Source organism: Corapipo altera, unplaced genomic scaffold (genome assembly GCF_003945725.1).
Source record: "Corapipo altera isolate COAL_440 unplaced genomic scaffold, ASM394572v1 271, whole genome shotgun sequence".
Lineage (NCBI taxonomy): Eukaryota > Metazoa > Chordata > Aves > Passeriformes > Pipridae > Corapipo > Corapipo altera.
Window position 1 is genome coordinate 2,674,835 of NW_020884935.1, and position 7,036 is coordinate 2,681,870.

Here is a 7,036-nt window from a genome sequence, read left to right on the forward strand (position 1 = left end):
GGGGGGACCCCCGCGACAGGAGGGGAGGGAACCCGCGACAGGAGGGGGGACCCCCGCGACAGGAGGGGAGGGAACCCGCGACAGGAGGGGACACCCGCGACAGGAGGGCTCCGAGCACACACTCCCCCAGGTGCCAGTAGGATGGCAGCTACTGGGGCTAAGCGCAGGACTCCCCCCGTTGCTCCAGTGTTACTCCGGCCCCAATCTTGCCCTGCTATAGGATCTCCTGTTACTCAGCTCCCGCTCTTCCCCTTCCCTGCTCCTGGAATGCTGGAGATTCCCCAATCCCATCTTTCCCTGCTCTGGGATCCCCTGGGTGTTACTCAAGCCCCACGTCTTTCCCTGCTCCAGCGAGCCCAGCACGTTATCCTTCCCTGCTCCAGGAATCCCTGAACGTTACTCAGCCCCACATCCTTCCCTGCTCCAGGACCACCGGGGTGTTACTCAGCCCCTGCTCCAGGAACTCCAGCGTTATCCCAGCCCCTCCATCTTTCCCTGCTCCAGGATCCCCTGGGTGTTAACTCAAGCCCCACGTCTTTCCCTGCTCCAGCAAGCCCAGCACGTTATCCTTCCTTGCTCTAGGAATCCCTGAATGTTACTCAGCCCCCCATCTCTCCCTGCTCCAGGAACTCCAGCATTATCCCAGCCCCTCCATCTTTCCCTGCTCCAGGATCCCCTGTTACTCATCCCCCTCATCTTTCCCTGAGCCAGAAACTCCAGCATCATTCCAGCCTCCCCCTGCCATCTTTCCCTGCTCCTGGCTGAAATCCCTGCTCTCCCGCTTGGACAGTGATCCCTCTGGAATTACACATCCCACAGGACGTGCAGGGTTCCCACTCCTGACTCTTTAAGACAGGAGGGGTTTGTGCATTTGGGTTTTAGAGCTGAAATTCTAGACATTGTTTTACTTGCAGCTCCCAGAGCCCCTTCCCACCCCAGCGAAAACCACCGTGGAATTCTGCAAAAATATTTCCACAGAGATAATTGTTCAGCTTAAGGACTGCCAGGCCTTTGGATTTCCTTCCCTCAACCACATTAAAGTCAACGGTATTTAACAAAAAAAATAAATAAATAAGAAATATATCAACGAAGCTTTGGATCCCGGGAGCTCCGAGGGATTTGCAAACCTGTTACAACCATTAATGAATTAATCCCCACTAATCCAATAAGATAACGAGCCCTTCCTACTTTCCAGGTGTTTATACCAGCAGATCAATCACCAGCTCAGCAGCCCAAGATAGAATTGCTTTAAAAATCTGACCATTAAGTTTCATAACAGTATTTTAGACAGGTCTGTTGGGCACTTCAACGGCGTGTAAAGGAGATAAAGATGAATTTGAGCTCTATACAATCCCAAACACCTCGAGGTATCACTATTCCTCTTTTAATTAATACATAAAACATGGGCATGGCACATTAATTGCCAGGCCTGCAGCAGATCCACTGCCATCCACATCACAGCACACACAAAATAGGGGGGGGGATAAATATTTTACAATGACTTTTTAGCACAAAGTAGCCAGGAAATGAGGAAACCAACTTAAAACCACTGACCAAAAAAATAAGATTGTCACATCTGTGTCCTCACAGGGACAATTAAAGCCCATCACTTCCAAAAAGTACAATATTCCTATTTCACAGCTGGATAAATGTGGGCAGGGGTGTTGTCATGTCCCACTCAATATAGGTGATGCTTTCCCAAACAATTTAGGGTGGAAAATCACAAGCTCCTCCAGGAACAGAACCACCCAGATGGACTCCTACCCCTATGCCTGGTGTCAACACCCCCTAGGGAGTCTGGCATTTGTAAAATTTAAGGAAACAAAGGGGAAAAAGTAGTTATGAGGGAAGAAACTCCTCTTCACACCCCAAGGTATTTCTGTCTTTTTATATCCAAGTTTTGCTTTTGCCTTTTCAAGTGAAAAAGTGCCTCGTTTCTGTCAGTACTTCTACAATCAAGGCAATGGCAGCACATATAAATCATACCTACACTCACACATTTAATCAAATTACAATACATTAAAGATGTTTCTGCCTGCAACAACTGCATTCCCCAAACCACTGCTGGAAAACCAAAGTGCTTCAAGATTTACAGGGCACACAAAACCCAGCAGATCCTCTGGCAACTCAAACCATATTTCCTCATTTTCCTCTGAAGTCCTTCAAAAAAAAAAATAAAACAAACCCTTTCAGCTAAACCAGACCCTCACAGAAATAGGAACACATAAAAGTTTGAAGATGCAGGGAGGAAAAAACATCTTCTAATAAAGATGAAGTTTGATGCAGGGAGAAAAAACTTTTAATAAAGAAGAAGATTTATTTAAAGAAGTTTCTCTCCAGGGCCTGAGTCACAGGCAACAGCTGAAGGGCAACTGAGCATTTTTTATGCACCTCTCACTTGGATATATAAAATTGGGGAGTGCTTCCCTTGGGTTTGGACCTAAAGGAAGCAAATGCTAAGCAGAAACTGCCCATGGCCCCTCAGCTATTTATTTCTAATACCCAGCTCAGGTTAAACAGCTCACAGTTAAAAGCATCTTTTATGTGAGTAAAAAAATCATTTAACACAAAATGTTTCTAACTCAAACACAATCAGATATTTACTTGACCTTAATGACAGCTTATTTCTCATTTTGGCTAACAGTCACTGAAATAAATCCATCTCTGAGTGGCTGTACAAGCATTATTCTTTCTTACTGTTGTTCAATTAATTCAAATAATTTCTCAAAATTAAAGGCCACGACTTCTTTTGTGGATGAAAAGTTCAGTTTTTCTTTTAACTGGAGTTTTAAAAAAAAATAAATAAATTGTCAAATAGGCTTAAACTTTAAATTAAATTAGTTGCATTTCTCACTGCATCAGACAGTAAAAGGAACCAAGAAAGGGCCATTGAAATTCCTCCTAATTCTACAAGTTCTGGGTGGCCACACAAGGAGTCAACACCTCTGGGGCTGATGGAAAAGCTCCACATTCCCTGAGGTCTGACCATGAGGGCATTGGCTCTCACATCTCATCCACAGTGGGACCCCTGAACTGCTGCATATGAAAAACAAAAAATGAAAATGTATTTATCTGGGTTGCAGCAAACATGAAAGGAAGGGCAAAAAAAAAAAAAAAATCATTAAAAAAAGATCTGACAAGTTCATGTGGATGCTCTGCATTTAGCTCTTGTTTTAGAGCAACAGTCTGTTATGTTGGCTCCTCTACAGTTTAATGATTTCCTGTTAAGAATTTAAAATTAGAAGCCTCCAACAACTTCCCCATAAACCATTTTCAAGGTTCCTTTAATATCCACATCAAGGAGATGCAGTAGGTTCATATGTTATCCATGTCAGTTCGCTTCCTTCCCACTTCAAAATAAGCACATTGCAGGGAAATTCAGCAGGTTTTTATTGTTTTCTTAGAACCTTTCTTTCCTCACTAACCATGCCCAGCTACAGTAATTAAAAAAATAAAGCTGTTCACAGACACGAGCTCATATTTAAACCGTGACAAAACAAGAACTGCTGGTCTAATGTGAAAAGCCTAAACTGTGCCAGGATTATGATCCCAAATCCTGATTTTTCCATTGATGAATTAGCTCGAATTTTCAACTATATCCACACTGAACTTCATCCTCATGACCACATTCATTTGACAAACACATTTTTTGCTCTTTGACAGCTATCTTACCTTTGAGGAAAACAAGCAAACAACACTCTGGCAGCACATGAAACAGATTCCATGTTTTTCATCCAGGCTTCCTGGAACTATGGTCCTAAAAGATAAAAAAGAAAAAAACAGTATTTATTTATTTAGCAATAATTGCAGTAGTTATACTACTACGCCACATTTATAAAATTATTTGAGACAGGCATATAAAAGGCAGAGGATCTGCAGGTCTCCCCTCTCAGTTCCTCACTGGGTCAGTGGAAGGGCTCACACAAACACTGATCACCACTTCCCTGACAAGAATCCCTAAATCCCCATCCCTACCTACCCCCTGAAAATGTTCATTATGTGAACACTTCCTAATTGCTTTCAGTTAAAGGCAAGTCAGGTGAAACTGCAGGTCACTTCCCCTGACCTGAGAGCACAGCAGTGAGAAAAAGGCAGCAGGAGAAGAGGCAATTCTGCTGCTTCCTGCATGACCTGTAACCAAGGTACAGCTCCTAATTTGGCTGAAATATAAATCTGCAAGCACAAAATAAAAAAAACAAAAAACAAACAAAAAAAGGAATAATAAAAAAAACCCAAATCCTCTTTTCAGTTTGCAGCTCAGCCACAGAGTCAATAAATTGTGAGACAAAGACAATGCTGTTACTTTCTGCAGTGACTTTCAGACCCAATTGGTTTGTTAGTCATCAAACTATGGTTTCACAGATTTGGGAAAGAATCCCAGAATGGTTTGGGTTGGGAGTGACCTTAAAGCCCATCCAGCTCTCACCCCCTGCCATGGACAGGGGCACCTTCCACTAGCCCAGGTTGCTCCAACCTGGCCTTGGACACTTCCAGGGATGGGGCAGCCACAGCTTCTCTAGGCAACCTGTGCCAGGGCCTCCCCACCCTCACAGGGAGGAATTTCTTCCCAATATCCCACCTAACCCTGCCCTCTGGCAGTGGGAAGCCATTCCCCCTTGTCCTGTCACTCCAGGCCCTTGTGAAAAGTCTCTCTCCATCTTTCCTACAGCTCCCTCAGGCACTGGAAGGCCACAGTCAGGTCACCCCAAAACCTTCTCTTCTCCAGGCTGAACAATCCCAGCTCTCAGCCTTTCATGGGAACAACCTCCTCCAGCACAGCTGAGCTTCAGCAACTCACTGCTGTCCAGAAATAGGAACTCAGTACCCATAGCTGGTTGGGATTTTTAGGGGTTTTTAAGGATTTTGAGGCCTGGGGGGGGAGCAGAACAGCATCAGGCTCCAACCACACTCTACTGCAACAGCACAACCATCTCTGCAGATGGAAAATCTCTTCCACACAGAGAACTCCGACAACCGAGGGGTTGTTTGATCTCTGGGGGCATTTTTTTTTTTTTTTTTTTTAACAATTGGAAGACTCTGATTAGATTTTCTTTCTGCATTTACCCATCACAAAGCTTGTCTGCCTCCCCTTCCCCTCCGATGACACCCAGATGTCCCTCCAGACGCCGGACACGTGAGGGGTTCAGAGGCCCAGCTGCAGCTTCAAAAGCTCAGATTCCAGCAGACAGACAGACAGACAGACAGACAGGCTGAGGGCTTTTCCCCTCAACAACAATCCCTCACCACACTCTGCTTTGCTTTTTTTGTTTTGTTTGTAAACGTCCTTCAAATGTTTTCCCTGCATAAAGAAGACAAAAGAAAAGAGAGAAGACACCACCAAAGATAAGGAAATCCATCAGAACCTCTGCCAGCCAGCACTGGAGTCAGAGGGATTTTCCAACATCTGCAATTATTAATGAGCAATTGCATTAAAGGAATTCACTGATGTGAAAGGGCACAGCTTTGCACGGGGCCACTTTGCTAAGAAGTTCCCAATACAGATTAAAGAGGGAAAAAAAAAATCATTAAACAAACAGGATAACTCCTAAGTTTAAAGACTTTCAGAGGACTAATAAATTATTTAATAAAATAGATTCTGTGGGTCAGTTTTGCTGCTAAATATGTTACCAACTATCTCAACATTAAACACATCCAGCAAACTCAGAACTTCATCAGCTCTCTAATAACACCCTTTAAAGCAAAATAAATATTTAATATAGAAGAGCACCAAGTTGCTCAACACACAAATATATATTAAATCACACAGTATTAATAAATAACAAATGCTTCTATATTTAAATTCTATTTCTACCTAGAGATTAAATCACTTTTGCCATGAAGATTATTCTTCAGGCTCCACCAAAATGAATTGTGGCCTGAATACATAACGTGCTCCAGAGAAAGTTAATACAACATCCCTCTTTCATAGATACATTTATTTCTTCTCCTGGAACGTGCACATTATAGTTTTGCCTACAAAAAAATTACCAGACAGTAAAAGGTGTAGCCTGGCTTATTTTTCAAAACATAGCAATTTATCAAGAAGATAAAGTCCATTGCCACGCTGCTTGAAAAGTATATTTACCTTAGCTATTATTTTTAGAAAATTTATTAGACCCTTTATTTTAAAGCAAAAAAAAAAAAAAGAGCATTATGAGTTCAAGAATTACCATTTTTAATATATTACCAATAGTTTTTCCTTCATGCACTGGAAAACTTGTGCCCTCCTAACAGGCCCCCAACCTTCCCAAACTAGCCCTCCAAAAGTCAGTGGGATAAATAGCCTCTCCTGGGGGGGGGGCTAATTGCCAACAGAAACCAGCTGTATTCCCTCAACTGAAATAAATTCATTTAATGTCAGAAAATGAGAGAAAACCAGAAAGTCACCAGTAGGAAAAGCAGAAGGAAAAAAGAGGACAAAGCAACGTTCCAGGGTCTGTTTATGTGGCATTCCTTTCTTCCCACCCCATAACATTTCTTTCTGCAAGTAAAGGACAGAGAATAATGTCCTCTCACAAAATGGGAGGAAGAGCAACAATTTAGGATTATTAAAAATAACGTGCCCAAAGTGCACAAGCTCTGCCTCCTAGAATTCTTAAAATAAAAAAACCCCAAACAATAAGTCCCAGTAGCAGTCCTACATTTGCCAAGAAAACCAAATTAAGACTAGATAGAAGAAGAAATATTTCCCAGTATAGTCAGTGCACCAAGCATTTGGGTTTTTTGTATTCACGAGTTTGAAAAATGCCAAATATTTAACTCTGAATAAGAGTTCTATTCAAGACCACATTAGAGCAGTCACACTTGAGTGATATCAGCTTGGTGAGATAACTAAATCTACACCAAGAGTCCTTACCTGTGTTGCACTGGGGTAGTTAAATCACTGGCTACACAGGGTGAGTCTCCTTTAGACCAAATGACCTAAAAATCTCCTACCTGTGTCTGGGAACCACCCAACACGTTCCTAGGGGCGTGTGTGAGCCCTGCATGGAACACAAATTGGGAAGAAAAAACATGCCTTAAAGAACTTGCTGAA